Below are 26,523 nucleotides of genomic sequence, written 5' to 3'. Positions count from 1 at the left end.
GTCTATACAGAAAGATACAGCCTTACCAGCTTATGGAGTCAGAGAACAGAGTTCAGAACTGTTAGCAAGGCTGGAAAGTGAGGGGGAAATCACAGAAAAATCTCTATGTAAATTCAGTCCAAATACACTTGAGTGACTCTTGAACTTTGTGTGGGGGAGACTCCAGGGGACCTTGGCAGCAAACAACAGATGGAAGGCTAAAGAGCTGTGAAGAGATGTAACTCCTTTCCAGAACAGAGGAGGTGATTTGAAGTTTGAGTTCATAAAAGTTGACTCTTTATCAACACAGATGTAAAGAACAGACTTTTGGACTCTGTGGGAGAAGGCAAGGGTGGGATAATCTGAGAGAATAGCATTAAAAGATGTATATCACCATATGTGAAATAGATCGCCAGTCCAGGTTTGATGCATGAGACAGGGTGCTCAGGGCTGATGCACTGGGATGACCCTGAGGGATGGGATGGGGAGGGACGTGGGGTGGGGGGTTCAGGATGGGGAACACATGTACACCCATGGTTGATTCATGTCAGTGTATGACAAAAACCACTACAGTATTGTAAAGTAATTAGCCTTCAATTAAAATAAATAAATATAATAAAAAAAGTTGACTCTTTCTCAATAAAAATTAGCAACCTTCAGAGGAAGATGATATAATCCATAATATCTACAAGTATATCATCCACAATATTTAATAACCAAAAATAATTAGAAAGTTGAAAAAAACAAGAAAACATGACCCATGATTAGGAGGATAAGCAATTAATAGAAACTGACCCCAAGATGACCCAGAAGTTAGTGTTAGTAGGAAAGACTAACTTAAAATAACTATAATAAACAGGACTTGGAGAAGGAAATGGCAACCCATTCCAGTATTCTTGCTTGGGAAATCCCATGGATGGAGGAGCCTGGCAGGCTGCAGTGCATGGGTCGTCAAAGAGTCAAACACGACTTAGTGACTAAATAACAAAAAGCCACCATCTTATGAGCAAATGCATACCCACATTGGAACCTTATGTTTTGCAAGATTTATCTCTTGAACAAGGTACAAGTTAATCCTTTTTGAGCTGTTTTTTTAATTGATTCTTTATCCTGGTGTTTAATAAGATTTTGTTTTTACAAAGTTAAAAACAGAGGACTTGAGGGGAATAGGTAAAAATGAACAGATGGAGACTTTCAGGAAGAAATATAAACTTAAACAATAGAAACTTTAAAGTACAGTATCCACCAAAAAATATGCACTGTATAGGCTTAGCAGAAGTTTGGAGGAAGAAAAAAAAAAAGGTTCAATTAAGATAAAGACAAATCAAAAGAAATAATTCAGTCTGAAGAACAGAGAGAGGATGAAAACCAAATCCTTATGGACCTAAGGGACAATATAATAAGTGTAAGGGACAATCTAAAATAAGTGTAATTGAGTCCCAGAAGGACAGAAGAAAGATAATTGGGCATAAAATATTTGAAAAAATCATGCTAAAAAATTTCTCACGTTCAGGTTTTAAAAAAGTACAGATTTAACAGAGGCAGAGACCTCCCTGCAAAGCAGAATAAGTGGAAACAAAAAATCAATATTATGTTGGTATATCAGTTAATACACTGAAAACCAAAGCTATAAAGAAGTTATCAACCAGATAAAAATAATACATTTTAAGACAGTTTCTCAGCTTTGGCCCTATTGACATTGTACGCTGGATAATTCTTTTTTCAGTGGGCCAATACCGTATGTTGTAGGATGCTTAGCAGCATCTTTGTCTTCTAACCACTAGATTGCCCCTCATTGATTATAATTCTGATTAAACAACTGATAAATATATGGGTAGGACTTGTCTTGTAGCTCAGTCAGTAAAGAATCTGCCTGCAATGCAAGAGACCTGGGTTTGATTCCTGGGTCGGGAAGATCCCCTGGAGAAGGAAATGGTAACCCACTCCAGTATTCTCAGCTAGACAATACCACGGGCAGAGGGGCCTGGCAGTCCATGGGGTCGCAGGAGTCGGACTCGACTTAGTGACTAAACCACCACCAAATATTTGGGTAAAGAAAAAAGACTATATATTTTATCTTTATTAAAGTTAATTAAAAACAAAATTGTAACATTGCATGATGGGGCTTGTAATGTATGTAGATATAACATTTGACAACAGTACTACAAAGGACAGTATGAGGTGAATGAAATTGTTTACAGGGTAATTACATTTTACCTGAAGTAGAAAAATATTAACTCTTCAGTGGAGTGTGGTAAGTTAATGAATGTATATTGTAATCCATAGAGCAAACATTTAAAAATTCAAAAAGTATACCTAAAATGTCAACAGTTGAATTATAATGGAATTCTAAGAACATTTGATCAAGCCCAAAAAAATGTCAGGAAGAAGAAAAAAAAAAAAAAAACAGGATGAATAGAAAACAAATAGCTAAGTGGCAAACCTTGAATGAATGATAATAATAAAGTAAAAATTAACTACGTGCTCCAATTAAAGTAAAGAGATGATCAGAATAGGCAAGACTGTATACTTTTTAATAATTCTATTTGCTTTTACTTTTGGCTGTGTGGGCTTTAGTTGCAGCGAGCAGGGGCTACTCTCTCTAGTTGCAGCACACAGGCTTCTCACTGAGGTGGCTTCTCTTGTTGCGGAGCACAGGAGGCTCTAGGGCACATGGACTTCAGTAGCGTCAGCACACGGACTCGTAGTTCTGGCTCCCTGGATGTAGAGCACAGGCTTAATAGTTGTGGCACATGGGCTTAGTTGCACCACAACATGTGAGATCTTCTCAGATCAGGGATTGAACCCATGTCTCCTGCATTGGCAGACGGATTCTTTACCTTTGAGCCACCAGAGAAACCCAAGACTACACTTTTACCACTTCTATTCAACAATATAAACTTGGAGGTTTTAGTCAATGAAACAAATAAAAATATATATGAAATAGGAAAGGAAAAGTAAAAATGTCTTTCTTTGTATATGACATGACTGTTTACATGAAAAATCCTTAAGTAGCTAAAAAGCAACCACTAAATATAAGAAGTAAACTTTTCAAAGTCACAAGGTAAAAGGGCAGTATGCAAAGTTCAGTTCAGTTCAGTTCAATCACTCAGTCGTGTCCGGCTCTTTGTGACCCCATGAATCGCAGCACGCCAGGCCTCCCTGTCCTTCACCAACTCCTGGAGTTCACTCAGACTCACGTCCATCGAGTCAGTGATGCCATCCAGCCATCTCATCCTCTGTCGTCCCCTTCTCCTCCTGCCCCCAATCCCTCCCAGCATCAGAGTCTTTTCCAATGAATCAACTCTTCACATGAGGTGGCCAAAGTACTGGAGTTTCAGCTTTAGCATCAGTACTTCCAGTGAACACCCAGGACTGATCTCCTTTAGAATGGACTGGTTGGATCTCCTTGCAGTCCAAGGGGCTCTCAAGAGTCTTCTCCAACACCACAGTCCAAAAGCATCAATTCTTCGGCTCTCAGCCTTCTTCACAGTCCCAACTCTCACATCCATACATGACCACAGGAAAAACCATAGCCTTGACTAGATGGACCTTTGTTGGCAAAGTAATGTCTCTGCTTTTGAATATGCCATCTAGGTTGGTCATAACTTTCCTTCCAAGGAGCAAGCGTCTTTTAATTTCATGGCTGCAATCACCATCTGCAGTGATTTTGAAACCCCAAAAAATAAAACCTGACACTGTTTTCACTGTTTCCCCATCTATTTGCCATGAAGTGATGGGACCAGATGCCATGATCTTAGTTTTCTGAATGCTGAGCTTTAAGCCAACTTTTCACTTTCCTCTTTCACTTTCATCAAGAGGCTTTTTAGTTCCTCTTCACTTTCTGCCATAAGGGTGGCGTCATCTGCATATCTGAGGTTATTGATATTTCTCCCAGCAATCTTGATTCCAGCTTGTGCTTCTTCCGGCCCAGCATTTCTCATGATGTACTCTGCATAGAAGTTAAATAAGCAGGGTGACAATATACAGCCTTGACAGACTCCATTTCCTATTTGGAACCAGTCTGTTGTTCCATGTCCAGTTCTAACTGTTGCTTCCTGCCCTGCATATAGGTTTCTCAAGAGGCGGGTCAGGTGGTCTGGTATTCCCATCCCTTTCAGAATTTTCCAGTTTATTGTGATCCACACAGTCAAATGCTTTGGCATAGTCAGTAAAGTGGAAATAGATGATTGTCTGAAACTCTCTTGCTTTTTCGATGATCCAGCAGATGTTGGCAATTTGATCTCTGGTTCCTCTGCCTTTTCTAAAACCAGCTTGAACATCAGGAAGTTCATGGTTCACGTATTGCTGAAGCCTGGCTTGGAGAATTTTGAGCATTACTTTACTAGCGTGTGAGATGAGTGCAATTGTGCCATAGTTGGAGAAGGCAATGGCACCCCACTCCAGCACTCTGGCCTGGAAAATCCCATGAATGGAGGAGCCTGATGGGCTGCAGTCCATGGGGTTGCTGGGAGTCGGACACGACTGAGCGACTTCACTTTCACTTTTCACTTTCATGCATTGGAGAAGGAAATGGCAACCCACTCCAGTGTTCTTGCCTGGAGAATCCCAGGGACGGGCGAGCCTGGTGGGCTTCCGTCTATGGGGTCGCACAGAGTCGGAGATGACTGAAGCGACTTAGCAGCAGCAGCAGCAACAGTGCCATAGTTTGAGCATTCTTTGGCATTGCCTTTCTTTGGGATTGGAATGAAAACTGACGTTTTCCTGTCCTGCGGCCACTGCTGAGTTTTCCAAATTTGCTGGCATGTTGAGTGTAGCACTTTCACAGCATCATCTTTCAGGATTTGAAAAAGCTCAACTGGAATTCCATCACCTCCACTAGCTTTGTTCGTAGTGATGCTTTCTAAGGCCCACTTGACTTCACATTCCAGGATGTCTGGCTTTAGGTGAGTGATCACACCATCGTGATTATCTTTGTCGTGAAGATCTTTTTTGTACAGTTCTTCTGTGTATTCTTGCCACCTCTTCTTGATATCTTCAGCTTCTATTAGTTCCATACCATTTCTGTCCTTTATCGAGCCCATCTTTGCGTGAAATGTTCCCTTGGTATCTCTAATTTTCTTGAAGAGATCTCTAGTCTTTTCCCATTCTGTTGTTGTCCTCTTTTCTTTGCATTGATCGCTGAGGAAGGCTTTCTTATCTCTTCTTGCTATTCTTTGGAATTCTGCATTCAGATGCTTATATCTTTCCTTTTCTCCCTTGCTTTTCGCTTCTTTTCCTTTCACAGCTATTTGTAAGGCTTCCCCAGACAGCCATTTTGCTTTTTTGTATTTCTTTTCCATGGGGATGGTCTTGATTCCTGTCTCCTGTACAATGTCATGAACCTGTGTCCATAGCTCATCAGGCACTCTGTCAGTTCTAGTCCCTTAAATCTATTTCTCACTTCCACTGTATAATCATAAGGAATTTGACTTAGGTCATACCTGAATGTCTAGTGGTTTTCCCTACTTTCTTCAATTTAAGTCTGAATTTGGCAATAAGGAATTCACGATCTGAGCCACAGTCAGCTCCTGGTCTTGTTTTTGCTAACTGTATAGAGCTTCTCCCTCTTTGGCTGCAAAGAATATAATCCATCTGATTTCGGTGTTGACCATCTGGTGATGTCCAGTGTAGAGTCTTCTCTTGTGTTGTTGGAAGAGGGTGTTTGCTATGACCAGTGTGTTCTCTTGGCAAAACTCTGTTAGCCTTTGCCCTGCTTCATTCCATATTCCAAGGCCAAATTTGCCTGTTACTCCAGGTGTTTCTTGACTTCCTACTTTTGCATTCCAGTCCCCTATAATGAAAAGGACATCTTTTTGGGGTGTTAGTTCTAAAAGGTCTTGTAGGTCTTCATAGAACCGTTCAACTTCAGCTTCTTCAGCGTTACTGGTTGGGTCATAGAGTTGGATTGCTGTGATAGTGAATGGTTTGCCTTGGAAATGAACAGAGATCATTCTTTCATTTTTGAGATTGCATCCAAGTACTGCATTTTGGACTCTTTTGTTGACCATGATGGCTACTCCATTTCTTCTAAGGGATTCTTGCCCACAGTAGTAGATATAATGGTCATCTGAGTTAAATTCACCCATTCCAGTCCTTTTTAGTTCTCTGATTCCTAGAATGTTGATGTTCACTCTTGCCATCTCCTGTTTGACCACTTCCAATTTGCCTTGATTCATGGACCTAACATTCCAGGTTCCTATGCAAGATTGCTCTTTACAGCATCGGACCTTGCTTCTATCACAAGTCACATCCACAACTGGGTATTGCTTTTGCTTTGGCTCCATCCTTTCATTCTTTCTGGAGTTATTTCTCCACTGATCTCCAGTAGCATATTGGGCACCTACCGACCAGGGGAGTTCCTCTTTCAGTATCCTATCATTTTGCCTTTTCATACTGTTCATGGGGTTCTCAAGGCAAGAATACTGAAGTGGTTTGCCATTCCCTTCTTCAGTGGACCACATTCTGTCAGCCTTCTTCACCATGACCTGTCCGTCTTGGGTGGCCCCACACGGCATGGCTTAGTTTCATTGAGTTAGACAAGGCTGTGGTCCATGTGATCAGATTGACTAGTTTTCTGTGATTATGGTTTCAGTGTGTCTGCCCTCTGATGCCCTCTTGCAACACCTACTGTCTTACTTGGGTTTCTCTTACCTTTGACGTGGGGTATCTCTTCACAGCTGCTCCAGCAAAGCGCAGCTGCTGCTCCTTACCTTGGTCTAGGGGTATCTCCTCACCGCCACCCCTCCTGACCTTGAATGTGGAGTAGCTCCTCTCCACCCTCCTGCGCCAGCGCCAGCGCAGCCACCGCCTCTTGGATGTGGGATTGCTCCTCTTGGCCACTGCCCTGACGTCAGGTGTGGGATTGCTCCTCTCGACCACCGCCCTAACCTCGGGTGTGGGGTTGCTCCTCTCGGCTGCCGCTCTGACCTCGGGCGTGGGGTAGCTCCTCGTGGCCATGCTTCTGCGGGGTCCGTGGCAGTGGGCGTGCTTCTGCCACGTGGTCTGTAGCAGCCGGCGATCGCTTCTCAGCCTTTTGGCTAAGATCAAGTGTAGTATCAAGTGTAGTATGCAAAAATGAACTGTATTCCTGTGTACTAGCAGCAACAATTGGAAAATAAAGTTTTTAAAAATTTTCCATTTATAATAGCACCAAACATGAAATACATAATAATAAATTAAGAGAAGATTTATAACCTCTCTGCAATGATAACTAGAGAACAGTGCTGAGAGAAAGTAAAGAAGATGCCTATGAGTGGAGTGCTATACCACATTCATGAACTGAAAGACTTAACACTGGTATGATATCAGTTCTTCCTCCCAAATTAATCTGTTCAGTTCAGTTCAGTCGCTCAGTCGTGTCCAACTCTTTGTGACCCCTTAGACTGTAGCATGCCAGGCTTCCATGTCCTTCACTGTCTCCCAGAGTTTGCTCAAACTCATGTCCATTGAGTCAGTAATGCCTTCCAGTCATCTCATCCTCTGTCACTCCCTATTTCTCCAACCTTCAATCTTTCCCAGCATCAAGGTCTTTTCCAATCAGTTGGTTCTTACATCAGATGGCCAAAGTTATTAGAGCTTCAGCTTCAGCATCGGTCCTTCCAATGAACATTCAGGGATGATTTCCTTTAGTATTGACTGGTTTGATCTCCTTGCTGTCCAAGTGTCTCTCAAGAGTTCTCCAACATCACAGTTCAAAAGCTTCAATTCTTTGGTGCTCAGCCTTCTATATGGTCTAACTCTTACATCCATACATGACTACTGGAAAAACCATAGCTCTGACTATGTAGACCTTTGTTGCTAAAGTAGTGTCTCTGCTTTTTAATATGCTGTCTGGTTTGTCATAGCTTTCCTTTGAAGGAGCAAGCGTCTTTTAATTTCATGGCTGCAGTCACCATCTGCAGTGATTTTGGAGCCCAAGAATATAAACTCTGTCAGTGCTTCCACTTTTTCCCCATCTATTTGCCATGAAGTGATGGAAGCAGATGTCATGATCTTAGGCTTTTGAATGTTGAGTTTTAAGCCAGCTTTTTCACTCTCCTCTTTCACCCTCATCAAGAGGCTCTTTAGTTCCTCTGCTTTCTGCCCATTAGAGTGGTATCATCTGCATATGTGAAGTTGTTGACATTACTCCTGGCAATCTTGATTCCAGCTTGTGATTCATCTAGGCCTGTGTTTCACAAGATGTACTCTGCATAGAAGTTAAATAAGCACGGTGACAGCATACAGCTTGTTGTACTTCTTATTCAATTTGGAACCTGTTCATTGTTCCATGTCCAGTTCTTACTGTTGCTTCTTAACTCACATACAGGTTTTTCAGGAGACAGGTAAAGTGGTCTGGTATTCCCATCTCTTGAAGAATTTTCCAGTTTGTTGTGATCACACAGTCAAAACTTTAGTCAATGAAGCAGAAGTAGGTGTTTTTCTGGAATTCCCTTGTTTTTTCTATGATCCAGTTGATGTTGGCAATTTGATCTCTGGTTCCACTGCCTTATTTAAATCCAGCGTGAACATCTGGTAGTTCTTGGTTCACATACTGCTGCAGCCTAGCTTGAAGGATTTTGAGCATTACCTTGCTAGCATGTGAAATGAGCACAATTGTACCATGGTTTGAGCATTCTTTGACATTGCCTTTCTTTGGGATTGGAATGAAAACTGAGCTTTTCCAGTCCCATGGCCACTGCTGAGTTTTCTGTATTTACTAGCATATTGAATGCAGCACTTTAACAACATCATCTTTTAGGATTTGAAATAGCTCAACTGCAATTCCATCACCTCCACTAACTTTGTTCATAATAACGCTTCCTAAGGTCCTCTTAACTTTACTCTCCATGTTGTCTGCCTCTAGGTAAGTGACCATACTATCTGGGTTATTTAAGACCTTTTTTGCATAGCTGTTATATATGTCCTGGCCACATCTTCTTAATATCTTCTGCTTCTGTTAGGTCCTTACCATTTCTGTCTTTTATCTTGCCTATAATGAAATTTCCCTTTGATATCTCCAGTTTTCTTGAAGAGATCTCTAGTCTTTCCCATTCTGTTGTTTTTCTCTATTTCTTTGCATTGTTCACTTAAGACTTTCTTATCTCTCCTTGCTATTTTCTGGAACTCTGCATTCAATTACGTATATCTTTCCCTTTCTCCCTTGCCTTTTGCTTCATTTCTTTTCTTGGCTATTTCGAATGCCTCCTCAGACAACCATTTTGCCTTCTTGCATTTCTTTTTCTTTGGGATGGTTTTGGTCACCGCCTCTTTTACAATGTCACAAACCTCTGTCCATAGTTCTTCAGTCACTCTGTCTACCAGATCTAACTCTTGAATCAACAAATATTGGACCCTAATTTTAAAACTCAAGCCTTAACTGTACTAAATAGAGGAAAGAATTTCCATTTATTATTTTAGAGATCTTAAAATTATCTGATGATAAATGAATTAAATCAATTATTCAAGATCTAGTTAATTAGAAGCCAGTTTAAAATGGGCCACTCCTCCCAATTCTGTAGTTGATCATAATAATTAATGAGAATTACCACTGAGCTACAGTTATCTGTTTTTTCAACAATTACAATTCTTAACTGTTTGAACTGTTGTTGAGAAAATCAGAAATAGAGTAGTTTAAAAGTTTGTTTTGCACACTCTCACAGTGATAATTATAGTCAGCTATATAGTCCTGTTAGTTTGAAAGTACCAGTGAAGTTTGGAAAGTCAGGTTCTGAGGTGGAGATAAATAGGTACATCTGTGTCAGACAGTTGAGAGGAGCCACTGTAAAGGAGAAGCCTTTGAGCTGATTTATTAAATATTTTTCAAACACCTAAATCTAATATCTAATTATAATCTGTAAAAAATAAGATTCTTATTAGGAATATAGGTAACATGCCTCTTAAGCAGCTTTTGTTTGACATAGTCATTAGTTCTAATAACATAAAAAATAACAACTATTTCATGTCTTTCTAAGTTGTGGTTTTGGGTTCTCGTTTAACCCTTGCCATGCTGGTGTGCCCTGAATTAGGGTGGCACCATTTACTTGCATGTTGTACTCTCCTGTTGCCCATGGTTACAGGGATATTTCCTGCCAGGAATCGGACCACCTGTTGTAGGGAATTCACTACAGAATGTATGATGAGATGGTGTGATGAGGGAAGAGGAAACAAAAACAAAAAACTGAGCAAAAAGGCCTGGCGATGTTTTGTCCTTTCATGTAGAGCCTAATGCTGCCCTCTAATGGGCAGATGATGCAGAGACTTGACAAAACGTTTTGTGCAATGTGATAGGTCAGAATTGTGTGACAAACACTAACAATATGAAGTATTTTTAAAAACCTCAACCTACTTTAAACAGAAATTACTGAACCACAGATTATATTAGCCCAAGATAGTAACTTGGAAAGTACATTAAAAATGATTTTTGCTAAAAATTAGAATTAAGGAAAGCAAGTTGTTGAAATGTAAAGTTACTATCATCACTTTAAAATCTTTTTTTTTAATAAAACAGTCTTTTAAGTGTTTGAAAAAGTCAACAAAAGAAGAGTATACGTATGAATAAATCTAAAGAGAGGTTTGAATTGCTATTCTATATGTTAGTCTAAATTTTCAAGGGATTTTAATGTTTAATGTTTGATTTTTTTAAAATGCTTTTTAAATATACTTATACCTAAAATATATAACTTGTACAATTTGATATACTGAAACTGATTAGGTGGTGATCAAATTTTGCTTCATTAAATGTAGGTGAATTTAATTCAGACGACCATTATATCTACTACTGTGGGCAAGAATCCCTTAGAAGAAATGGAAAAGTCCTCATAGTCAATAAGAGTCCGAAATGCAGTACTTGGATGCAGTCTCAAAAACGACAGGATGGTATCTGTTCATTCCCAAGGCAAACCATTCAGTATCATAGTAAACATAGTATCATGGTATCATATGCCCTGGCCACTAATGGCGAAGAAACTGAAGTTGAACAGTTCTGTGAAGACCTACAAGCCCTTCTAGAACTAACACCAAAAAAGATATCCTTTCATCATAGGGGACTATAATGTAAAAGTAGTAGGTCAAGGGATACCTGCAGTAACAGGCAAGTTTGGCCTTGGAGTACAAAATGAATCAGGGCAAAGGCTAACAGAGTTTTGCCAAGAGAATGCACTGGTCATAGCAAACACTCTCTTCCAACAACACAAGAGACAACTCTACACATGGACATCACCAGATGGTCAACACCGAAATCAGATTGATTATATTCTTTGTAGCCAAAGATGGAGAAGCTCTATACAGTCAGCAAAAACAAGATCAGGAACTGACTGTGGCTCAGATCATGAACTCCTTATTGCAACTTAAATTGAAGAAAGTAGGGAAAACCACTAAACCATTCAGGTATGACCTGAATCAAATCCCTTATGATTATAAAGTGAAAGTAACAAATAGATTCAAGAGATTAGAGCTGATAGATAGATTGCCTGAAGAACTATGGATGGAGGCTTGTAACATTGTACAGGAGGCAGTGATCAAAACCATCCCCAAGAAGAAGAAATGCAAAAAGTCAAAATGGTTGTCTGAGGAGGCCTTACAAATAGCTGGGAAAAGAAGAGAAGCAAATAGCAAAGGTGAAAAGGAAAGATACATCCATCTGAATGCAGAGTTCCAAAGAATAGCAGACACAGATAAGAAAGCCTTCCTAAGTGATCAATGCAAAGAAATAGAGAAAAACAATAGTATGGGAAAGACTAGCAATCTCTTCAAGGAAATTAGAGACACCAAGGGAACATTTCATGCAAAGACAAACACAGTCAAGGACAGAAATGGTATGGAACTAACAGAAGCAGAAGATATTAAGAAGTGGTAGCAAGAATACACAGAAGAAATATACAAAAAAGATCTTAATGACCTAGACAACCACGATGATGTGATCACTTACCTAGAGCCAGACATCCTGGAGTGCAAACTCAAGTGGACCTTAGGAAGTATCACTACAAACAAAGCTAGTGGAGGTGATGGAATTCCAGTTGAGCTATTTCAAATCCTAAAAGATGATGCTATTAAAGTGCTGCACTCAATATGTCAGCAAATGTGGAAAACTCAGCAGTGGCCATAGGACTGGAAAAGGTCAGTTTTCATTCTAATCCCAAAGAAAGGCAATGCCAAAAAATGCTCAAACTACTGCACAATTGCACTCATCTCACACGCTAGCAAAGTAATGCTCAAAATTCTCCAAGCCAGAGTTCAACAGTATGTGAACTGTGAACTTCCAGACATTCAAGCTGGATTTAGAAAAGGCAAAGGAACCAGAGATAAAATTGCCAACATCTGTTGGATCATTGAAAAAGCAAGGGAATTTCAGAAAAACATCTGCTTCATTGACTACACTAAAGCCTTTGACTGTGTGGTTCACAACAAACTCATGGAAAATTTTAAGAGAATAGAATACCAGACTACCTGACCTGTCTCCTGAGAAACCTGTATGCAGGACAAGAAGCAACAGTTAGAACTAGACATGGATAGTTCAAGGACTGGTTCTAAATTGGGAAAGGAGTACAACAAGGCTGTGTATCGTCACCCTGCTTATTTAATTTATATGCAGAGTACATCATGCGAAATGCTGGGGTGAATGAAGCACAAGTTGGAATCAGGATGGCAGGGAGAAATATCAATGACTTCAGATACACAGATGATACCACCCTTATGGCAGAAAGTGAAGAGGAACAAAAGAGCCTCTTGATGAAAGTGAAAGACGAGAGTGAAAAAGTTGGCTTAAAGCTCAACATTCAGAAAACTAGGGTTATGGCATCCGGTCCCATCACTTCATGGCAAATAGATGGGGAAACAATGGAAAAAGTGACAAACTTTATTTTCTTGGGCTCCAGAATCACTGCAAATGATGACTGCAGCCATGAAATTAAAAGATGCTTGCTCCTTGGAAGAAAAGCTATGACCACCTAGACAGCATATTAAAAAGCAGAGAAATTTACTTTACTGACAGAGGTCTGTGCAGTCAAAGCTATGGTTTTTCCAATGGTCATGTATGGTGGTGAGAGTTGGACTGTGAAGAAAGCTGAGCACCAAAGAATTGATACTTTTGAACTGTGGTGTTAGAGTCCCTTGGAGACTTGAGAGTCCCTTGGACAGCAAGGAGATCAAACCAGGCAATACTAAAGGAACTCAGTCCTGACTATTCTTTTTAAAAACTGAAGCTGGAGCTGAAGCTCCAATACTTTGACCACCTAATGGGAAGAACTGACTTACTGGTAAGGACCCTGATGCTGGGAAGGATTGAAGGCAAGAGGAGTAGGGGACGACGGGATGAGATGGTTGGATGGCTTCACCAATTCAATGGACATGAGTTTGAGCATGCTCCTGGAGTTGGTGATGGACAGGGAAGCCAGCGGGCTGCTGTCCATGGGTCACAAAGAGTAGGACATGACTGAGCAACCGAACTGAAATGTAGTATAGTACCTTTTTTGCTGTGTGTGGGCTTCTCGTTGTGGAGCATCATGGGCTTTAGGTGGACGGGATTCAGTAGCTGTGACTCCCGGGCTCTGGAACACAGGCTCTGGTGTGGTGCATGGGCTTAGTTGCTCTGCAGCATGTGGAATCTTCCTGGACCAGGGATTGAACCTGTGTCTCCTGCATGGGCAGGTGGATTCTCCACCACTGAGCCACCATGGAAGCCCTGGAGGATCAGTCTTTACATTCACAGTTAAGACTTAAAGTACTCATAAAGAAAGGCAAGTGGCTGAGAGGCAAAAAGGAACATGAAAATTGAACACATCTGCATATATATATACAAAAAAGAAACATTTTATTGTTACTCTTGAGAGTCCCTTGGATAGCAAGGAGATCAAACCAGTCAATCCTAAAGGAAACCTGAATATTCATTGGAAGGACTGATGCTGAAGCTCCAATACTTTGGCCACCTCATGCGAAGAGCCAACTCACTGGAAAAGACCTGACTCATTGGAAAAGACTCTGATGATGGGCAAGATTGGAGGAGGAGGAGAAGGGGACAACAGAAGATGAGATGGTTGGACGGCATCACCGAGTCAACGGACATGAGTTTGAGCAAGCTCCGGAAGTTGATGATGGAGAGGGACGCCTGGCGTGCCGCAGTCCATGAGGTCGCAGAGAGTCGGACACGACTGAGTGAGTCAACAACTACAGTGTCACAGAATGAAGCATGTTGGTTTTAAAACATTTTTTAACAACTAGGAAAAGAATTACATTGTTTAAATAGAACTTTAGAAGTGAACTACATTAAATGCATAGAAGATAATCAAATTAATTCTTATTTCTTTAGTTATGAAGTCTAAAGGCTGGACTGGAAACTATAAGAAAGGTTATTATGGGTTTGACTCAGGCCTTAGGTGAACTAGTGCAACCGGTCATTTCAGGTTTTCCATCCCATCTAATTCCATTCAAGAGTCAAGACCTAGAAAAGATAAAGTGGGGTAAAGGAGAAGGTGACACTGAGGAGTCCTATATGAGCAGAATTTTCTGAAAACCAGTTTGATTTTTGTATTTAGGAATTTATGTGCAAAGTAGTTATATTTATTTTAGGAGAGCATTAAAGGTAAAGAAGTATCTTTAATTTGGACTGTAGTAGATGACCCTAATCAAAATCACACTCAGCATTAACATATCCCAAAGGAATCTCCCTGAGGAATATTCAAGATTCCAGTTTCTCAAATTCTTTCAAGTACTTTTAAAATAAGCCTTTAGTTCAGTGATTGAAATGAGCTTAAAAATTGAGCTTAATATACATTGTAAGTATCAAACTTTGGCTGTCACATGGAAATAAAACAAGTTAGTCTATATTTACATGAAGATAAAAAGATTCACTTTAATAAGGGGAAGAAAATGAGATTTCTTGTTTAATCCAAAAATAATAACTGCATAGTTACAGAATGGGTTTCATAGTAAATGTGTGCAAACTTTGGATTTTTAAGAATAAGGCAGATTAGAATAATGGTGGGAATAGTAAAGTGAGAAAAATTGAGCTGGATTCATAGTCCTAATGTTGCATTGTATGAGTAGTGAGTATTGTCGCAGTTATGTTCAAGTTTTTGTGACCCCGTGGATTCTCTGTCCATGGAATTCTCCAGGCAAGGATACTGGAGTGGGTAGCAGTTCCCTTCTCCATGGAATCTTCCTGACTCAGGGATCGAACCTGGGTCTCCTGCCTTGCAGGCAAATTCTTTACCATCTGAGGCACTTGGGAAGTCTTGTGATTTTAGTCAAGTCACGTAAGTTTTCTGAGCTTTTGTTTTCTGATCTCTTCAATGGAGATAATAATTTCTTCCTGTTTACTGCACAGATCCGTGATACAGTGTAGGACATCATCAAATTACATGTTATCAGTTCATACCTTTCCAAATGTACTATGGTTTGGCTGTTTTGTTGATCTGATTTCTGCCTGAATACTAGACATGCAGAACTAGAGTTATAGGGCTTCTCTCAATGTCTTTATTCTCTTCAAAGCATAAATGCCTGTTGAAATTGTTTTCTTCAGATTTTCTAAGTATGCCACTTTGTTCTTTCTCATCTGTAAATTCCTTTGTAAATGCTAAGCAAAAATTTGAATCACGTGTAATCTGTGTTTGCCCACATGCATATATCTAAAAGCATGGACAAGTTCAGTGGCCTCCTGGAGAGACCTTCTTATGCCTGTCTCCTTCATTGCCACATTTTTTTGTAATGAAGCTGCTTGAAATGAAGGGAAGTGAAGTCGCTCAGTTGTGTCTGACTCTTTGTGACCCCATGGACTGTAGCCTACCAGGCTCCTCCCTCCATGGGATTCTCCAGGCAAGAGTACTGGAGTGGGTTGCCATTGCCTTCTCTGAAGCTGCTTACTAACCTACAAATTCTAAGATGAAGCATGTCATTCTGTGTTTGTAATTAATCAGGTGTTAGCCTAGTGTTTCAGCCTGTCCATGACTTGCTTTTCCAACCTCATTTGCCACTGCTCTCTTCCATGGGCCAGCCACTGGTGCCCTGTCACTGGTGTGTGGTTCATGCCATCTGGTTTGTCACATATTTCCTTTCTCCTGGAGAAGGCAATGGCACCCCACTCCAGCACTCTTGCCTGGAAAATCCCATGGATGGAGGAGCCTGGTAGGCTGCAGTCCATGGGGTCGCTAGAGTCGGAAACGACTGAGCGACTTCACTTTCACTTTTCACTTTCATGCATTGGAGAAGGAAATGGCAACCCACTCCAGTGTTCTTGCCTGGAGAATCCCAGGGATGGGGGAGCCTGGTGGGCTGCCGTGTATGGGGTCGCACAGAGTCGGACACGACTGAAGCGACTTAGCAGCAGCAGCAGCAGCAGCAAACTGGCCATCCTGTGTCTCTTCCTCATATCTGACCTCACCTCCAGATCTTAACTCAGATGCCATCTCATCCTGAAACATTTTCCCATATTGCTCAACACCCCCACTTCCATTTTCCCATCTCTGAAAAAGCTTTAGCACTTCATGTTTCTCTTTTGTATGGTGGCATGTCCTTTCAGAATTCTGTTTTGTTTTTTTCGTTTTATGTGTATATATATATACAAACACATACACACATATTATTTTTATTTATTTATTTGGCTGTGCTGGGTCTTAGTTGCAGGATATGGGTGGGACCTTTGATCCGTGTTGTTGCATGTGGGATCTTTAGTTGGATCTTTAGTTGTGACTTTCAAACTCTTTAGTTGCTACATGTCAGGTCTAGTTCCCTGACCAGGGCCTGAATCCAGGCCCCCTGCGTTGGGAGCGTGGAGTCTTAGCCACTGGACGACCAGGGAAGTTCTTGTTTTGTGCTTTTCTTACTTCCCCTCCTAGGATATGAGCTCTTGGAGGTTTCATTCATCTCGGTAACCTCATAAGAGAGCCCAGTGCTCTCAACATTTAGTCTTTGAAGGAATAGATGTTTTATATCCTGCAAATATGAAATAGAAAGAAAAGCAGATGCTTGCTTGGTTTTATTTTCTCCTTTTTGATGTTTCTTTGATACCAATATATTTCTCCCAGAACACTAAACTTTGTTTCAAAAATCTTAATCAACAACAACAAAAATCTTAACTATCATCATTTCCTATTTAATTCATCAGTTCTTACATTAGAAGATAGATATCTTTGGTAGAGTGTATTAGAAGGATTATCTTTCTTCCCTTATCATATGGGCTACCGTAACATTCATTTTCATTTCCTTTTCTTACTTACAGTTTCCCATGTGTCCTGGTGAAGGTTTTTGCTGAACTCATGCATCCCAGCAGGTTCTTTCTGTGAATGGTATAGCACGATTAGGAAATCCTTTGAATGAAAGTATCTAATAAATTTCCCAGCTGGTTTTTGAGAATGAAGATGGTATAGAAAGAGAGGAACACTCAGGTTGCTGTTGTGCTTTATACTCAGACATGACACATGGATTACTACACTGCAGGAAGAATCAGGGAAGAGAGCTGAGAATGTGAGATTTCCAGACTTCAGAACGACGTATCTGTTGTTTCTTGCCATCTTTGGAAAATGAGTTAGTTGAATTATACAACAGCTAGCTTTTCAAAATTAAACTAGATGGATTGATCATTTATTAGAGGAAGAAGATTAAGGAGGAAAAAAGAGTTCATTATACTGAAGCTAAGGGTGTGACAACGTTAGTGGCTATGGTCCAAAATGCAGAAAGATCACCAGACCAACAAAGGGATGAAAATAGAGAAGACAGCTGAAGAGAATGATGAAGAGGCATGATAGTGGAGAGCGAGGACTCAGAGGGAGGGCGTCCAGCTAAGTCGGGAAGCATGCGGTTTTGTTGCTGGCAGCCCTTATTGAGGTGGAATAGCTTTTTTTTGTTGAGGTGCAGTTGGTGTATAACAGGAGTTTCATATGACAACATACTGATTTGACTTTTGTATATTTTGTGAAATAATTACCACAGTAAATCTAGTTAACATCCATCACTGCAGTTATTTTTTTTTCTCTTGTGATGAGAATTTTTAAGAGTAATTAACTCTTAGCAACTTTCAAATATACAATAAAATATTATTAATTATAGTCATCTTGCTGTACGTTATATTCCCAGGTCTGGTTTATTTTGTACCTGGAGGCTTGTATCCTTTGACCAGTCTCCCCCGTTTTGCCAATCCTTTAATCCCCACCGCTGGCAACGACCAGTCTGTCCTCTGTGTCCACGAGTTAGGGTCAGTCTCTTTTGTTGTTTGTTTTTCAGATTTCACATGTAAGTGGGGGCGTACAATATTTGTCTTTCTCTGACTTATTTCACTTAACATAATGCCCTCGAGGCCCATACATTGTCATGAATGGCAGGATTTTCTTTTCTGTGACTGAATAATATTCCTGTGTGTGTATATCCCACATTTTCTTTAGCATTCATCCATCGGTGAACATTGAGGTTACTTCTGTGTCTTGGTTATTGTAAATGATGCTGCAGTGAACACAAACTTTTCAAGTCAGGTTCCCCCCACCACCACCTTTGAATAAATACTCAGAAGTGGTATCTCTGGGTCAAAGGGCAGTTCTATTTTTTAATTTTTTTGAGGAGTATTCATAGTGTTATCCATAGTCACTTGTTGTTTAGCTGCTGCTGCTAAGCTGCTAAGTTGCTTCAGTCGTGTCCGACTCTGTGCAACCCCATACACGGCAGCCCACTAGGCTCCCCCGTCCCTGGGATTCTCCAGGCAAGAACACTGGAGTGGGTTGCTGTTTCCTTCTCCAATGCATGAAAGTGAAAAGTGAAAGTGAAGTCGTTCAGTCGTGTCCTTCCCTTAGCGACCCCATGGACTGCGACCTACCAGGCTCCTCTGTCCATGGGATTTTCCAGGCAAGAGTACTGGAGTGGGGTGCCATCGCCTTCTCCGTGTTTAGTTGCTGAGTCATGTCCAACTCTTTTGTGACCCCATAGACCCTGCTAGGTTCCTCTGTCCATGGAATTTCCCAGACAAGAATACTGGAATGGGTTGCCATTTCCTTCTCCAGGGGATCTTCCCAACCCAGAGATGGAACTTGCCCATCCTGCATTGGCAGGCAGATGCATTCTTTACCGCTGAGCCACCAGGGATGTCCTCATAGTGGCTACACCAATTTGTATTCCCACCAGCAGCGTATGTTGCTGTAGTCGTTCAGTCACTAAGTCATGTCTGACTCTTTGTGACCCCATGGACTGCAGACACGCCAGGCTTCCCCATCCTTTATTATCTCTCAGAGTTCGCTCAAACTCGTGTCCGTTGAGTCAGTGATGCCATCCAGCAGTCTCATCCTCTGTTACCCACTTCTCCTGTCCTCAATCTTTCCCGGCATCGGGTCCTTTCCAACAGTATATCAGGGTTCCATTTTATCCATATCCTTGCCATCACTTGTTATTTCTTGCCTTTTTGACAGTAACCATTCTAACAAGAATGAGGTGATCTCTCATTGTGGTTTTGATGAGAACCACCCTAGTAATTAGTGATGTTGGATATCTTTTAATGTGCCTAATGGCCATTTGTGTATCTTCTTTGGAAAGTGTCTATTTGGCTCCTCTGCCCATTTTTTAATGTGGTTGTTTGTTTTTTAATATTGAGTTGTATGAGTTCTTATATATTTTGGATAGTAACCTCTTGTCAGATACCTCATTTGCAAGTATCTTCTCTTCTCCCATTCAGTAGGCTGTCTTTTCATTTTGTTAATGGTTTCCATTGCTGAACAGAGATTTTTAGTCTGATTTAGCCCCATTTATTTATTTTGGCTTTTATTTCCCTTTCCCGAAGAGACACATCCAGAAAGATATTGCGAAGAGCATACTAATATGTCAAAAGAAATACTACCTATGTTGCCTTCTAGGAGTTTTATGGTGTCGGGTCTTATATTCAAGTCTTTAATCTGAGTTGATTTTTGTGTCTGGTGTGAGACAGACGCCTAGTTTCATTTTTGTTTGCATGTGGCTGTCGTTTTCTAATCATTTATTGAAGAGACTGTCCTTTCCCCATTGTATATTCTTTTTCCTTTGCTATAAATTAATTGTCCATGTTTGTATAGGTTTATTTCTGTGGTTCCTATTCTGTTGCATTGATCTATGTATGTGTTGTTGTTGTTTTTTAATTACTATAGCTTTGTAATGCAGTTTGAAATGAGGGTGTGTGATATCTCCTACTTTGTTCTTACTTCTTAGGATTGCTTTGGCTGTACAGAATCTTCTTACAGAATCTGTAAAGATTCTGAATAGATGTTTACAGAATCTGTTCCATGTAAATTTTAGAATTTTTTCTTCTATTTTTCTGAAAAGTATCCTTGGAATTTTGATAGGTATTGCATTGAATCTGTAGATTGCTTCAGGTAACATGGACATTTTAACAACATTAACTCTTCCAATTCCATGGGCGTGGAATATCTTTCAATATTTTGTGTCTTCTTCAGTTTCAACAACATCTTATAGTTTTCACTGTAGAGATCTTTCACCTCAATTGTACTTTATTCATTTTGTTGTGATTATAAATGAGATTGTTTCTTTAATTTTCCTTTCTGTGAGCTCATTGTTAGCGTATAGAAGCACAGCAGACTTCTGAATGTTGACTTTGTACTCTGCAACTTTACTGTCTTCATTTATTATTTCTAATAGTTTTTTGTGTGCATGTGGTCTTTTCAGGTTTTCTACTTGTAAAATCATATCATCTGCAGATAATTTTTTTGCATTTTTACTTCTTTCTTTCTGATTTGGATTCCTTTATTTTTCCTTGCCTAAATGCTTTGGCTAGGTGTTCCAATAGTATTTTGAAATAAAAGTGGTTAGGGTGGCCATCCTTGTCTTATTCCTGTAGATTAGCTATATTTTTTTCATATATGGCCAGTATTATTCTGAGGTATATATTTCTGTACACATTTTATTGTGATTTTTTTAATCATAAATAGGTGTTAAATCTTGTCAGATGCTTTTTCTCATCTATTGAGATGATTTTTGAATCTGTGTTCTTCACAGATACTGGCCTTTAATTTTCTTCCTTTGTGTTATTGTCTGGTTTTGATAACAGGGTATTATTAACCTTGTAAAATAAGTTAGGAAGCACTTCTTCCTCTTTAGTGTTTTGGAAGAATTTGAGAAGGATGGGTATTAAATCTTCTTTGCATGTTTGGCAGAATATATCCTGGACTTTTTTTTTTTTCCCCTTGGGCTTGCCTGGTGGATCAGACAGTAAAGAATCTGCCTGCCAGTGCAGGAGACCTGGGTTTGATCCCTGGGTTGGGAAGATCCCCAGGAGAAGGGAATGGCTACTCACTCCAGGATTCTGGTCTGGAGAATTCCATGGACAGAGGAGCCTGGCGGGCTACAGTCCATGGGGTGACAGAGAGTCAGACATGACCAAGCAACTCTCACACACACACACACACACACACACAGAGTCAGACATGACCAAGCAACTCACACACACACACACATGCACGCACGCATGCACGCACACTTCTGATTACTGTTTCAATCTCATGATTAGTCTATTCAGAGTTTTCTAGAGTCAGCATATAGTTGAGTCTTGTTTTTTAATCCATCTAGCCACTCTGTGTCTTTTGATTGATGAATTCATTTATATTTAAGTTGATTATTGATAAATGAGTACTTAGTATTGCTTTTTAAAAAATTATATGTGTGTGTTTTTTATAGATATATATGGCTATATATTTCCATTCTTCCTTTTTCCTTCTGTTTCTGTCCACTATTTTGGTTTAGCGGTTTTCTATGTTTTTCTCACTCTCATCTTTTGTTGTGTTGCTTGTCTCTGCTCTAGATTTGTTTTGTGGTTACTGCAATGCTTGTATACATCGTCTCATAGGAAAAACAGTCGATTTTCTGCTGATAGCGTCTTATCTTCGCTTGCCTAAATAGGTTTCATTCTTGTTTGCTTCCCCTTTTATGTTTTTGTTGTCTGAAATTATCCCTCTTTATGTTTTGAGTTTAACAGATTGAAGTGGTTATTTTTTACTGCTTTCCCCCCTTTAACCTTTATGCTATAATAAAATATTTAAAAAGTTATTCTGATATAGAGTGGCAATTTTCTGATATTGTTTATCCCCTTACTCAAGGATTTATGTACCTTTGCCTTTTTTTCTGGTAGAACAGTTCCTTTCAGCACTTCTTAAAGGCAGGTCCATTGTTGATGAATTCCCTCAGCTTTTGTGTGTCTGGGAAAGCCTTTCCTTCTCCTTCATATCTGAATGATAACTTTGCTGGATAGAGTATTTTCTGCTGGCAATTTTTCTTTCAGTATTTTGAGAATGGCCACTCTTCTCCTGGCCTCTAGAGTTTCTGCCAGGAAATCTACTGATAATCTAATGGGGGTTACTTTGTGGGTTACCATCCTTGTTTCCTTGGCTGCCTTTAAAATTATTTGTCATTGACTTCTGACAGTTTTAAGAGAATGTGTCTTAGGGGAAGTCTTTTTTGCATTGAGGTAATTAGGCATTCTCTTAGCTACATGGATTTGTATACCCAGTTCCTTCTCCAGGTTTGGGAAGTTCTCAGCTACTATTTCTTTAAACTCTCTGCTGCCTTTTCCTTCTCTCCCGGGATACCCGTTATCCTAATATGACCCTTCCTGAAAGAGTTGGATAGTTCTCATAGATTTCCCCAGTTTTCTCTAGATCTTAATTCTCTTCTTTCTTCTATCTGTATCATTTTTAGATTTCTGTCTTCAAGCTTGCTGATTCTCTCTTCCATAAAGTCTGCTCTATTTCCAGTGCTTTCCAAATTCCATTTCTCATCTCATTTATTGAACTCGTCAGCTCCAGACTTTGTTTGGTTCTCTTGTAGAGTATCAGTCTATTTAGTAAAATATTCCTTCTGTTTCTTAATTTTATTCCTGAGCTCACTGAATTTTCTTGAGTTTCTTTGTGACAGCTATTTTGAATTCTTTTATCAGTTAGATCACAGTATTCTATGACTTTGATTGATAGAGAATTGTCATTTTCTTTTTTGAATACATCACTATTGTGGGTTTTCATGATACTTGATGAGTGTTCCTCTGCCGGAGCATCTGAAGTAATGGACATCTTTCTTCCTTAGGTAAAACCTTTTTTTTTTTGGCTTGATTCTAATGATTCAACAATTTAGAAATTAAAGTGCCTCTTTTGTCTTCCAGTAGGTGTCACTATAGCACAAGACTTTTGTTTTCTTCCCTGAGGTGCTTCTGGTTATCTGTGAGTCAGCCCTTTACCTGTCTGTCAGAGGTGACACCTGCCCCCTGCCTCCCTTGGCACTGCTTGTGCCTCTAGGCTCTTGGTGCCCTGCTGCTGCTGGTGTCACCTCCTGAGGACTGGGATGGTAGACACTTCTGCCATGTCCCAGATCTGAACTGTAGGCTCTGCTACTGCAGGGGAGGTAGGTGGAGAGGTGGGGTCACAGGTACCTCTACCATGTTGGGGGCATTGGGTTTCTCGGGTGCACCACTGTGGATGGGAGTGAGTAGGGGGACTGGGGCTGGAGTCATGGGTGCCTCTGTGCTTGAAGGGACAGAACATAGCCCTCACGGCCACCGCTGCCAGGTTACCTGTCGCTGTGAACACCACTGAGGCCAGGAAACTGGAGTTGGGCGTGCTGCCTCCCCTGCGCACCAGGTTTTCCGGGCCTGCAAGCTCACCTGCTGCGGCTGGGAGGCAGGATGGCAGGTGCTGCCTCTGCTGTTCCCTGGTTCCACCTGTTTGTGTTCCCGTCCACCCACCTTTGGGCTTCCCAGGTGGCTCAGTGGTAAAGAATCCGCCTGCCAATGTAGGGGACACAAGAGACACACGTTGGATCCCTGGGTGGGAAAGATCCCCTGGAGTAGGAAACGGCAACCCACCCCAGTGTTCTTGCCTAGAGAATACCATAGACAGGGGAGCCTGGCCGACTACAGTCCATGGGGTCACAAAGATTTGGGCACAAGAGCACGTACACACACCACCCACCTTTAAATGTACAGGTGTGTGGAATTCTCCAGCATCCTGGTGTATTGGGCAGATGTGGCTTTGTTGAGTTGTGGATGTTTTACTGGTTATAGATTAAAGAGGAAAGACAGAGGGAATGTCTCACTCCAGCAGGATGCTGATGTCACTCATGTTTTGTTTTTGATGTCACAATTTACAGCTTATGTGTCCATTACCAATTATTGTAGGTGTTTTCACAAAGTTCCTTTTTTAATGTTCATGCTAGCTTTGTAAGTGACTACTTCAGTGTCTTTACAACATTAGATTATTCTGAATTTTACCATATACTTAACCATTACCCGTGAGATTTGTACTTTCGTATGCTTTCCTATTAACTAAATGGTACCATTTCGTTTCAGCTTAAAGAAGTACCTTTAACATTTCTTGTAAGGCTGGTTTCATGGTAATAAAATCCTGTAGTTTTTGCTGTCTTGAAAATTCTTCCTCTCTCCTTCAATTCTGAAGGACAGCTGTGCCAGGTAGAGTATTCTTGGTTGGCAGGTTGTTTTTTTTCGTTCAGCACTTTGAATATATCATGACACTCTTTTCTGGTCTGAAAGGTTCTGCTGAAAAATCTGCTTATAGTCTTATGGGGTTTCCCTTGTATGGAACAAGTTTTTTATTCTTGCTGTTTTAAAGATCCTCTTCTTGTCTTTAACATTTGATGTTTTAATTATCATATATCTTGGTGTGAGTCTCTTTGGGTTTATCTTATTTGTAACTCTTTGGAATTCCTGGATCTGGATGTCTGTTTCTTTCCCCAGGTTAAGGAAATTTTCAACCACATTTTTTCAGATAAATTTTCTGCCTCTTTCTCTCTCTTCTCCTTTTGATAACCTTGTTGTTATCCTTCAAGTCCCTTTAAGGTATCTTCACCTTTTTTTAATTCTTGTTTCTTTTTGTTGCTCTGATTGGATAAGTCCCATTGCTGTATTTGAGTTCACTAATCTTTTCTTCTGCTTCATGTATCAGATGTTGAGCCCCGCTATTGTATTTTTCAGTTTCATTACTAAATTTTTCAGGTCTGTAGTTTCTGTTTGGTACTTTCTTACATTTTCTACCTCTGTTGAAATTCTCAATTTGTTGATCCATTGTTCTCCTGAGTTTAGTGAGCATCTTTACGATCATTATTTTGAACTCTTTATAGAGTAAGTCACTTATGTCAGTTTCATTAAGGTCTTTTTCTGAGGCTTCATCTTGTTCTTTTATTTGGAACATATCCCTATTTCTTCATTTTCCTTGATTCTCTGTGTTGGTTTCTATGCATTAGGTAAAATCTACGCCTTTCCAAGACTTGAAGGAGCAGTCCTGCCCTGGCTCTTGGTTGTGTCTTGAACATATGATTGTCCAAGCAGCCTACTTTATTCTTAGTGCCTCCAAGGAGTTGAGCGTGTGCCAGACCTGTCACTGTCCCCAAGAGGGCAGATCTTAGCACCTGGATTCAGGCTGATTAGAAGCCAGAACTTCAGGTTGTTGTGGCTGCTCAGTCACTAAGTCGCGTCCAGATCTTTGCAGCCTCATGAACTGCAGCACACCAGGCTCCCCTGTCCTTCACTGTCTCCCAGAGTTTGTTCAAATTCATGTTCATTGAGCAGTTAGATGATATCTAACCATCTCATCCTCTGAATTTCCACACTAGCTATTTTGGGGGCTCATCTCTCAGACACAGAACTTATAAGTTGAAGTGCCAACCAATGTTTAAAGCAGCATTATTTACAATAGTCAAGCCATGGAAGCAACCTAAATGTCCATCAACAGATGAATAAATAAAGAAGAGGTGTATATATACACCGTGGAATACTACTCAGCCATAAAATAAAGAATGAAATAGTGCCATTTCATCAGCATGAGTGGACCAAGAGATTATCATACTAAATGAAGGAAGTTAGACAAATGTCATATGATATCACTTATATGTGGCATTTAAAATATAACACAAATGAATCAATCTATGAAACAGAAACAGACTCATAGACATAGAGAAAAGACTTTGGTTGCCAGGTGGGAGAAGTGGGTAGGGTAGGGGAGGGATGGGAGTTTGGGATTAGCAAATATAAATGATTATATTAATCTATAAAATGGATAGACAACAAGGTCATTACTGCATAGTACAGGGAACTATATTCAATATCTTATAGTGAACCATATGGAAAAGAATATGAAATACAGCACACACACATACATACACATGATAATAACTGAATCACTTTGCTATACACCAGCAATTAACACAATACTGTAAGTCAACTATACTTCAATAAAAAAATTTAAAAAGTTGAAGTACCAGCTTGGGTTCAAACCTTTCACTTCTTAGGGGGATGCTCGGGGTTGTGAATTCCCGCCCAGTTATGAGTTGCTGCTCTGAGGGTGGGGTTTATGGTGAGACAGTCTCTCAGCCTCTCCTCCCCATTGTGGTGTGGCCTGTCTTTCTTTTTTCTCATTTGCTCAATGTGTAGGAGTAACTTATCTCGTTTTTTGGTTTCTTTCAGAGGAAACTGTTCCATATGCAGCTGTAGATTCGGGGTGTCTGTGGGTGGAGATCAGTTCAGGATGCACCTGTGTCACCGTTTTGAACTGGAACTGGTGGAGTTTCTTGTACCCACTGACACAGTTTTAATGATTTATCACCTCA

The 26,523-nt window shown here is 40.3% G+C and overlaps 1 protein-coding gene, 1 long non-coding RNA gene and 1 pseudogene across 4 annotated transcripts in view; 2 read left to right on the top strand and 1 right to left on the bottom strand.

The window, feature by feature from the left end:
- Positions 1-26,523, top strand: part of RAVER2 (ribonucleoprotein, PTB binding 2) — a 137,350-nt gene that overhangs the window by 92,332 nt on the left and 18,495 nt on the right. The gene's annotated exons all lie outside the window — the stretch shown is intronic.
- On the top strand, positions 7,000-7,137 carry LOC133245494 (U2 spliceosomal RNA; annotated as a pseudogene).
- Positions 16,427-25,107, bottom strand: LOC133244466 (uncharacterized). Of its 2 annotated transcripts, XR_009735409.1 has the most exons (4): positions 23,874-25,107; positions 23,567-23,686; positions 17,172-17,231; positions 16,427-16,887 (listed from the first exon to the last, which is right to left on the bottom strand). It is a non-coding gene; the product is annotated as an uncharacterized LOC133244466 (long non-coding RNA). The 2 variants fall into 2 exon arrangements; XR_009735410.1 differs by lacking the exon at positions 23,567-23,686 and having other exon boundaries at positions 23,874-25,099.

This window comes from Bos javanicus, chromosome 3 (assembly GCF_032452875.1).
Source record: "Bos javanicus breed banteng chromosome 3, ARS-OSU_banteng_1.0, whole genome shotgun sequence".
NCBI lineage: Eukaryota > Metazoa > Chordata > Mammalia > Artiodactyla > Bovidae > Bos > Bos javanicus.
This window is presented reverse-complemented; position numbering and strand designations above follow the sequence as displayed.